The sequence below is a fragment of the Lepidochelys olivacea genome (genome assembly GCF_965140295.1).
Source record: "Lepidochelys olivacea isolate rLepOli2 genome assembly, chromosome: 2".
Taxonomy (NCBI): domain Eukaryota; kingdom Metazoa; phylum Chordata; order Testudines; family Cheloniidae; genus Lepidochelys; species Lepidochelys olivacea.
This window is the reverse complement of record NC_140412.1, coordinates 75,398,088-75,408,665: the sequence shown is the minus strand read 5'-3', so window position 1 is coordinate 75,408,665 and position 10,578 is coordinate 75,398,088. Positions and strand designations below refer to the sequence as shown.

The following is a 10,578-nucleotide window of genomic DNA, read 5'->3' as shown; positions in this document are numbered from 1 at the left end:
TCCCATTCAGTCTGGAGTGAGATTTCTTTATCATTGCATTTTAATGGCCTGAAATGCCCTCAAAGTGTCATCTTGTAAGCTTCCCTCACAGAGCTATCCTTTAACTTATCAAGATCAAATTTGGCTCCAGTTGCACGCATCTTTTTGTTGGACTTTAACTGAATCATAATCTTTCCCATTAGAAGTTCATGCCACACTTGGCACTTCTATAGACTCTAACATCCAGCAGTGACCATCTATGCCTTTTACTGATAATAATGTAGTCAATCTGGTTTATGGTTTGACCATCTGGTGAGTTCCATATAACCTTTGGCATATTTTTGTGAGGAAACAAAATATCACTTTGTGTATCTCACAGCAAGTTCATCATCTTTCCACATTATGGTTTTCTGTCCCAATGCTGTGTGGTCCAACACTATTCATTAACTTACCATGTCCACTACCAACCTTGCATCTGTATCTCCCATTGTCAAAATCATATCATGATCAGGAATCTCGTCTACAGTGCTGTCCAGCTGCTGATAAAAACTGTCCTCTTCCTCTTCTGCTTCTTCTGTTGGTGCATAACAGCCAACCACAGTTGTGCATAGTTTACTGTAGGCAGTAGTAAACCTTGCTATGACAATCTGCTCAGACACCAGTTTCCAGCTCTTCGTTGAAGTACCTGTTCTCTTGTTCACTGCTAAAGCAATGGCATCCTTATGCTTCGCTTGTCCATTTGAATTTCCAGAATAAAGGAAAGAATAATTTTAAACTCTGAACTCTCTTGTGCCCAGCTTGTGTGGCAGAAACAGAAATATGTAACCTCCTTACCCCCTCCTGCTACTAGCTCAGTCTAGCCTGGAGTGAATAGGGTTCTAACATTCCAGCTCATAATATATGTAATATGTTTGGCTGTTATCCAAAATATTCTAATCTCTAACCTAAAACTCCCTTGCTGAAGATTAAACTGATTACTTTTTGTCTTACTTACAGTGGACATGTAGAACAACTGATCACCATCCTCGTTATAATAGTCCTTACATATTTGAAGACTGTTATCAGCTCCCCCCTCAGTCTTCTTTTCTCAAGACTAAACAAGACCAGTTTTTTAACCTTTCCTCCTAGGGTCAGTTTTTCTATACCTTTGATCATTTTTGTTGCTCTCCTATGGACTCTTTCCAGTTTCTCCACATTATTCTTAAAGTCCAAAACTGGACACAGTACTCCAGCTGAGGCCTCATCAGAAGCATGGAGTAGCATGGAACAATTACCTCCTGTGTTTTACATACAACATTCCTGTTAATACACCCAGAATAATACTAGTCTCTTTTGAAACTGCATCACATTGTTGATTCATATTCAATTTGTGATCCACTATAACCCTCCAGATCCTTTTCTGCAATACTACAATCTAGCCAGTTATGCCCTATTTTGTAGTTGTGCTTTTGATTTTTTTTCCCTTCATAAGTGTAGCAATTTGCACTTGTCTTTATTGAATTTAATCTTGTGGATTTCAGACCAATTCTCCAATTTGTCAAGGTTGCACTTGATACCTCCCTATCTCATAGGCAAGTTGTGAGGATAAACTCACTGATGTATCTGAGGAACTCAAATACTACCACAGAATCACAGAATCATAGAACATTAGGGTTGGAAGAGACCTCAGGACATCATCTAGTCCAATCCCCTGCTCAAAGCAGGACCAACACCAACTAAATCATACCAGCTAGGGCTTTGTCGAGCTGGGCCTTAAACACCTCTACGGATGGAAATTGCACCACCTCCTTAAGTAACCCATTTCAGTGCTTCACCACCCTCCTAGTGAAATAGTGTTTCCTAATATCCAGCCTAGACCTCCCCCACTGCAATTTGAGACCATTGCTTCTTGTTCTGTCATCTGCCACCACTGAAAACAGCCTAGCTCCATCCTCTTTGGATCCCTCCTTCAGGTAGTTGAAAGCTGCTATCAAATCCCCCCTTACTCTTCTCTTCTGCAGACTAAATAATCCCAGTTCCCCCAGCCTCTCCTCATAAATCATGTGCCCCAGCCCTAATCATTTTCTTTGCCCTCCGCTGGACTCTCTCCAATTTGTCCACATCCTTTCTGTAGTGGGGGGAAACAAAACTGAACACAATAGTCCAGGTGTGGCCTCACCAGTGCCGAACAGAGGGGAATAATCACTTCCCTCGATCTGCTGGCAGTGCTCCTATTAATACAGCCCAATATACCATTGGTCTTCTTGGCAACAAGGGCACACTGCTGACTCATATCCAGCTTCTCATCCACTCTAATCCCCAGGTCCTTTTCTGCAAAACTGTTGCTTCACCAGTTTTGCAGAAAACCATGATGAGTACCATACAAAAGCACATACATAAATATCACATGTTACTTTCAGGTCTATTAAATGAGGCTTGCAGAGGTGATAAGACTCTTTTTTTAGGGGAGGAAGTATGGGGAGAACACAGTTATTGTCACTAGCATGTGAGATGACAAAGTAGGAATAAATCTGGCAGTTTTTCATGGATTTTTAAAAATAAGAACCTGTGATCTTAAACATCAGTTTTGTTAAGAATTTATTGGCTGCTCCCTTTTTTAACTGTTGTACCTGGAATCTTGGTTATGTGTCTCTTTAGCTTTTTGTTTTATTTGTATTTCCTCTTTGATAACAGTATGTTAACTGCTGAGAAAGGAAAAAAAAATCCATCAAGAGTAACAAGTAGTACCAATCCCCCAAAGACTGTATACACTTCTTATCGTCACTTGGGATTTGCTATTATTGCCCTCCTCCACACCTCCATTTACCAATTTAGATTTGCTTTCTGCAAAGTTTCCATGCACATTCTTACAGTGGGGAATAAGCATAGTTAAAATAAATTCACTAAAAAATTCAAACTAATGCTCACTGGAGAACAATTTTGTGCAGTTTTCCCCCAGTTCTAGTTATAGTCTGTTCAGTTCCCAAAACCAAGACTACCATATAACTATAAATTATCTGTTGAGATGTTTGAGCAGTTATAGACTTTTTCCTTTTGCTGTATTGTTTGTTTTTGCAAGGTTAATGCCATAAGCAAAATCTAATCAAACTAACATAGCTAATTAGACATGTTCCTGCTCAGCAAGTTAGAGATTTGTACATCAGAGGGGTGGTAGCTTCTCTAACTTGTTGAACAGAAACATAATTAATTGACAATGTTAATTAGCCATAGAATTACATGGTTATTTACACTCATTATAACATCCATATGAAAACTGGAACAAAGTCATACTCTCAAGTGTTGGACACCTGAGTTGTGTGTGCCATGTGGTCATTAACACAGAATAGCCTCCTGGAACAAGTCATCTGATGGAAGATATGGATGGAAGGCTGTTTCAAGAATATGAGTGGTATGACAGACATTGAAATCCCATGCATTATCTTTGGTGACCATATTCTATCAAGTTTATGTATCATTTTGGGCCAGGGATTGCATGGAACTCTGGGTGGGGCGGGGGAAGGAAGGTGATAACAGTTCCTCCAGGAACCAAAAACTGTGTATGTATGTATAGGGGGTGGGAGGATTAAGGTGAATCACTTTGGTTGTAAACACCTCCTGAGATGTATATCCATTGGGGAGGCTTGCACATACTGGGTCAATCTTGGTTTTCCAGAGATCAACAGACAAAAAATGGTTTTGATATGAAAAAACTGGGTTTATACTGACTCAGGGCCTTCTCTCTGATCCAGGAAACGGACAGGGCCTTTGCAGAAGGAATTAGAGCTAGTGTGGGTCTATCTCCTCACGTGGGAATTGCATCCCCAGATCCAAGTGTAGACATACCCTAAATTGCCAGGCAAACAAGCTGAAACAGTAACTCAGAGGTGTGAACTGCCCTCATTCATCTGGATGGGGCATTAACTCTGATACCTAATTATAACAATTTGAATGTCAACACTTCATTATTTCACTGTTGATCATTTTAGCGGGAAAAAGGCAGCTAATGTGCTTACTCAGTGTGATGGGATATTACAGATGATAGATATTGACTGATTATTATATAAGACTAATGTGGTCATACAGTCCATTCCCTGTCAATACAGGACTGTTCTGTAGCATACTACATTATTTTCTATAATAGTTCTAGTGCTTTATCCAGCCTAGTTTTAAATGAGTCAAGCAGTGGGTAACTTCAGTACATTATTCCATAGTCTTCTGGATCTCGCTGGAAGGAATTTTTTCTTACATTTTATTTTTTCTTAATTTCATCCCATTTCATCTAGTCACCCATGCACAAAGTGAACTTCCAGGGAAAGGGAAAGGAGGAAAAAAGACAACAGCAGTTATGAAAGAGCAGAAGGCACAGAGGGGGAACCACCAGGTAATGGGGCATGATTAATTCCATCACTAGTTTTTTCCTACTTCAAACCCTTACTTATAGTAATATGTGTTGCCTTTACAAAGACAAGAAAACCGGGGGAAATGTACAGAAGAGATCACCTATCCTCAATGTTTAATTTATGTTTATATGGGACATGAGCGCTTAAAACCAAAAGACATAAAATGCTAGATCCTATGTGGGCAGAACTTCACTAATGGTCCATCTGTGAAGCAATATATTAAAGACATGGTGTTGACAGCTTCATAAGGGAATCTCATTTCTTGGGAACAGGCTAGATGATTATGAAAAAAAACACAAGTGTGATTTCTAAGATTTTTATAGAAAAAAACAAACTTCTTCCCCTATTTGGGTCTTAACCTGTGCCCATGGTAGAACAGGAGCTAAAGGGCACATCATTGTGCAGTGCAACTTGAGAGAGAAAACAAAGGAAAGATAATAGGGCCTTATCCTATGAACAGCCCTGCCTAGAAGTATAGCCTAGGAGTTATCCAGCACTTCCTGACCATGGAGATTGGCCGCTGCTATAAAAATCATAGATGGAGAGAATGACTCCCCTGGTGGAATGCCAGCAGTGGGACTCTATGCAGAAGTAACTTGATTTTTGAGCGTCATTCTGCAGGATCCTGTCCTTAGATCGTATGATCTTACCTTGACTGTAAGATCCTGGGGTCAGGGACCTTGTTGTCTCACTGTAAAGGGCTTAAGCGTAGGCTTGGTGCTACAGATCAATAATAAAGTAGGAAGGGAAATACGGCCACTCTGTGTGGGAGGGTGGCAAGCTGTTCATTTGGGGGTGTTTCTCCTATAAAGAACATGTATCAATCCCCTGCCACGATATTCCATTGGCGGGAGGGGGGTTGGGAGCTCGGTGCATATTTTCCTGGCTTTCTCGAGCTGCCACGGCTGAGAAGTTTCCATTTAGCTGCCCTAACATAGAGGCCTTGTAGCACAACCTGAGCAACCCAAGGCCAGCGTTACGGAGAAAAAGAAAACATCAGGCTTCCCGGGCTCCCCCACCGCCGAGACCGTGCACGGAGATAAGGCAGGGGGGGCGGCTGCACTCAGCGGTGACAAAGCCATTCCTCCGCCACTCGCCGGCACGCACCCGCCTCCTCCCCACTTCCTCTCCGGGCCTCCGCGCTCCGCTCTCCTCCCATCCCCGGAGCGATCCGGAGCCCAGCGGCAGCCAGGGGCTTGCCCGGTTGGTTCACGTGGCTCTCGGGGTGGAGCGGCTGGCGAAGCGCAGGGGGTGGTGGGTGGAGACAACAAAGCCCAGCTGTCAGCGGCCAGGGAGAGGGAAAGCGGCGGCGGCGGCCCAGGAGGAGACAGGTGAGTCAAGTGCATTTCAAGCGGTACGGGCGCCTGGGCGGGTGTGAGGGGCGCACGGCCAGGCGTCCGGAGGAGGCTGAAGGGGGGCAAGAAGTTGCATTTGCCCAGAGCCGCTGTTCCTCGCCTCCGCGGATGCCGCGGTGCCGCCTCCCGCCCAGATTTAACCCCTTGCGGTCCGGGAGCAAGGGACCACCTCGCAGTCCCCTCGGCACCAGGGTGCGAGCTGCTGCGGGCTGTGCAGGGAAGAGGCGCTGCCACGCTGGCAGAGCGCGAGGTGGAGGGGGTCACAGGACCGCTCCCCAGCGCTCGCCCCCCCGCCCCCCCGGGACGGCGGGGTGGGGACGGGGGGCGACTGGCCGAACGATCCGTTCTGCAGAAAGCGCCTGGCCCTGCAGGGTGTGTGCGCCTGGCCGGGCGGGGCGGGGCGGGGCGGGCTCTGCCCTGCAGCACTGGTGGGGACCGGACCGCGAGGCACGTGAGTCGCCCTGGGCTGAGCTGTCAAAAGGCGGCTAAGGTACAAAGCGCGCCTGGCAGGAAGTACCGCCGCTGGGGTCACCGCCGGCGCGCGGGGTGGCTTCTTCCCTCCCCCCGGCCTTTGCAGCCTGCATCGCTTTGCTTTCTGTACGGTCGTTCAGGGAGCGGGGCGAAGTGTTTGGCGTCTTCGCCTCCCCTCTCTCTCTCTCTCTCTCTCTCACACACACACACACACACACACTCTCTCTCTCTCTCTCTCCTCTTCCTCTGCCAGGCAGCTGCCTCACCTACCCTGAGCGCTATACAGTTTCACTGGGCACACGGATTTCTTGGTCCTCGTTATCTATTTTAAGCTGAGCGCTCAGAGCAAGTACATTCATCGCCCCTGTGTGGAGGTTTCCGCTTGATTTGGAGAAGGGTATGGGAGGGAGGTCTGCGGCTAATTTCAAGCTTCCAGGAAAAGATCACTTCTTCAAACCGGTCTGTTCTTGGGGAAGTCCCCTTAGCAGCTAAAGCCCGGTAGGAAGTAGACCCCGTGTGTCAGCTAAATGAGCGTAGGCGGCCGCCGCATTGAAATAGTTTCCTGCTGTGTATTCCAGTACTTAAGCTACTAGAGCCATGGTTTGTGCATCAAGGGTCTCTGCTGGAGAAGGAAACAAATCTTTTGCTGTATTGAGCTGAGGTGCATCCCAGGAGTAGTTGAGGTTATTTAAGTTTGAAGTCAGTTTCCTGCAAAGGCTTTTATTTGTGGCCAGAGTTTCCAATTCGAAGAGAGAGAGAGAGTGTAATAAAAGATTCAGTGGATAAAGTGCACAGCTGTTTGAACATTAACTGGTGTGACCTCACCAACTAGTTAACATCCATAATTCCCTTGTGTGCTGAAACAGCTGATGTGTCTTCTCCCCTGCTGGTCTCAGGGCCTGTGTCTAGCTACACTAGACTTCTTCAGGAAATATTCCACTGTTCAACTGCTGCAGTGCACCCCGCCAATGATAGCAAGGATGACAGTACTAGGGCTGTCTAGAGTAAGCAGGGTACTGACAGGGTATTGTTGCTGGAACATTTCTTTAGAGTAAGTGTGAGTCCAAAAATAAACCAGCTACAGCACATGTTGCAGAGTATACTAGACTTAAAAAGAAGGCTTACAATATGTTCATTGGTACGGGGTATACATATAAGAGTAACTTCTACTGAAATGGGTATCGGAAGCATTCCGCTTTGATTTACAGTTTTTACCATCACTGCTGGGTTGCTTGAGATCCACATCTGTCATTTATGCTCCTATTTTGGTCTTTTTAAAAAAGATGCTGTAGTCTTGTAAACAAACAAGCAGATTAATATAATCGCCTATGGTTATTTAAAGAGTTCTGATATTGCTTTCATGTTCCCCCCTCCCCCCAAAAAAAACCTGATTTGAGGCCTTGAACTTTTTGTCACAAGGTAATTATACATATAACAACCTAATCAGAGCTCTTCCATAGTAGTTTTCTGCCTTGTCTACATTATAATATTTTGGGAAACCTCCTACTTTTCCATTATGACTGGTGCTCGTCCACTGATGATGGGAGTGCTACTATAGACATGGCTCAGGTGACCACGTGGTTTTTACCACTGTGGTAGCTAGACCTGCTCCAAGCAGGGTTAAATAGTATTGTGGTAAAAGTGCTGTTCGTGCAATGGTAGGAGATCTCTTTTAAAAAGCTAATGTGGACACAGCCTTTATCTGTAGGTCTGAAAGTATTATTATAGTTGAGGAAACTGAGGCACAGAGATGGTCTAAATGATCCTGTGACACTTGATAGATCATTACAAGTGCCAGAAACCCCCCATGGCTGGACTTGACTCCCAGTCCAGTGCCCTCTCCACTAACATGTTCTGCTTAGTAAGCTTGCGGTTCAGAAAATATTGTAGTGTATAGTGAATGTTACATAGGCATCAGGGTGCATGGAAATTCAAATAAGAGTTTCTTCATTTAAGAGAAAGTTGCCATCATTGATATGATACAAGAAACCTTTTGGGTGAGTCTGTCATTAGCTCCTTACTATGGCTCAAAGGGTTTCACATTGCTATGCCATTAAGGAGGACTCATTCCCTCTGCATTAATTTAAGTTACTGCAGTATATATCCATTTGAGCATTGCTGCTAACTTTGTAATTACTATCCAAGGCAGGGTTCTGCACAACAGGTAAGAGAAGTATAAAAGGAACCCTTCAGAAAGCTGATTAATAGGAAAGATCAGTGATGAGTAAATCTTATTACAGGGAATACACCTAAGAGAGCCTGATGAATCAGCATGTTGCATTCAGTGATGAGGCGTGTAGCCATCACTGCATAGAAAGTTACAATAATAACAGCAGAGGTATTAACACCTAGGGAAGCCGCAAACTGTACACGCAATAGTGTAGAGTATGTGATGTTTGTAAAATAGCTCTTCTCATTTACTAACTATATTTTGCCACTGCTCATCTGTTTGTTTCATTCACAGATCTTTTTTAATAATGCAAAAAAGACCTCATTGTTTCTGTGGTGAATGGTGAAAATACGAAAACTTGTTCTCTGAACTGATATTTCCTTTTACCTGCCTCTCCCCAAATTGTGGGGTGTAAAAACAGAAGACACGTGAGCTTTAATAACCGTATAAAACCATAATGTAAACAACAAGAAATCCAAAGAAAGATTCTGTATTACCGGTTCTGGCTATTCTGCTTAATTTTAAGAAAAGACAAATAGTAAAAGAAAGCAGAGGTCACACTTCTGTAACGTAATAACACAGCAGATTTAAAACAAACCATTAACATTCTTCTGTTTAGAGTGCAGCATCATATGTGCAGCTAAAATCACACCCATGTTTACTTTTTGCTATCTTTTAAAAAAATAACTTTGTTAAAAATAAGGCTTGTTCAAAACATCTAGGTAAACTCTAATACGTGGCAGGGGAAAGTGTCAATAGTTTAATGAGTGGGGCATATAGGGAAGTTATTGAAGGAGTATCCATTCAGAGTTCTTGTCAGGTCTTTGTCAGTTTGTGGCAGAGGATGTCTAGCCTTAGAAAACAAAACATTTCAGTATTTTACATATATTTGTTTTTTATTAGTTTTGGAAACATTCCATCCTTTTCTATACACACAATTCCAGAAGTTCATTTATGAATGAGACCACGCGGGTGAAGTAATATCTTTCATTGGACCAACTTCTGTTGGTGAGAGAGACAAGCTTTCAAGCTCACATAGAGCTCCCCTTCATGTGTGAATGGCAGATTCATTTACCTCTGTAACCAAACTGTCACTGCAGCATGCCTAAGTCATGAGTTGAGTTACTGGAAAAGTTATAGTGTAAATACTTGTTTTAAAACAAAAACAAAAAACCTGGTTATTCTGACTTTTAACTTTGCCTTTGTGTGTACACAGATGTATAAGGGTAGCTTGGGGTGGACCTTTACTAATGTTCCCTTTAATTTTTGACAGGCTGTGTGTGCAAAAAATTTCTTCTGTGCAAATTGTGCTTCTGTGCAAATTTTTGTGTGCATTGTGTTTCGCTGTGTGTGCAGGGTTTAGGATCACTGTGTGGGCGCACATGCACACAGCTTAGAGAGAGTAGTGACCTTTACATATGGAATGGGAGGGAAGGCAAACGGAGACTTCACACTTTGTGCCTCTCACAATGAAGCAGACAACAATCATTCCTGGGTTCAAGGACCGTTCCCTGGTAGTGCCCATGCAGCACCAGCTGCTCCAACGATTGTGGGGTGGAGGCAGGATCATGACCCACTCATCTGCAAAGCACTGGACAGGGTATAGCAAGAGGTGAATTTCATGCGGTATTGTACATTCATGAAGTATGCCATGGTTTTTAGTGATTGATTGGGGCAGGGAAGTTTCACCTCATCCCTAATACAAAAATCTGACTGAGGGGGTGCAGGCTCTGGGAGGGAGTTTGGGGGCAGGAGGGGATGTGTGGGAAAGGGGTGGGAGGTGCGGCGCTTACCTGGGGCTCTTAGGCAGGGCAGGCTTGGGGGCCTCCGCATGCTCCTACCCCCAGGCACTGCCCCCGCAGCGTCCTATTGGCCTCAGTGGCACTTGGGGCAGGAGCTGAGCGCGTAGACACAGACCCAACCCACCCCGCCCAGGGGCCGCAGGAAGGGGCCAGCAGCCACATGGAGCAAGCAGGCACAAGCTGGTCAGCTCAGCTCTGCTGCCAGTGGTGAGTGGGGGCCCCAGGCCTTTTTAAATCATCCGGGGGACACGTGGGGGAGAGTGCCCGGTGGTGGAAGGCAGGGCCGAGGGAGAGACCCGGCCTCAAACATTGCTGGAGCCAGACCCTGGGCCAGGAATATTCCTGGTGCCCAGGCACTACAGGCCCATATAACTTGCCGCCTATGCCCTGTAGCACTGGATTCAACATGACCAGGTGCCTGT

At 44.8% G+C, this 10,578-nt stretch overlaps 1 protein-coding gene across 1 annotated transcript in view; it reads left to right on the top strand.

Moving 5' to 3' along the window:
• Window positions 1–5,654: 5,654 nt before the first annotated feature.
• The window catches only part of MAPRE2 (microtubule associated protein RP/EB family member 2), a 159,889-nt gene continuing 154,965 nt past the window's right edge, over window positions 5,655–10,578 (top strand). Inside the window, exon 1 of the mRNA XM_084618779.1 lies at window positions 5,655–5,689. The gene's annotated coding sequence lies outside the window, so the exon portion shown is untranslated. The remainder of the gene's footprint in view (window positions 5,690–10,578) is intronic.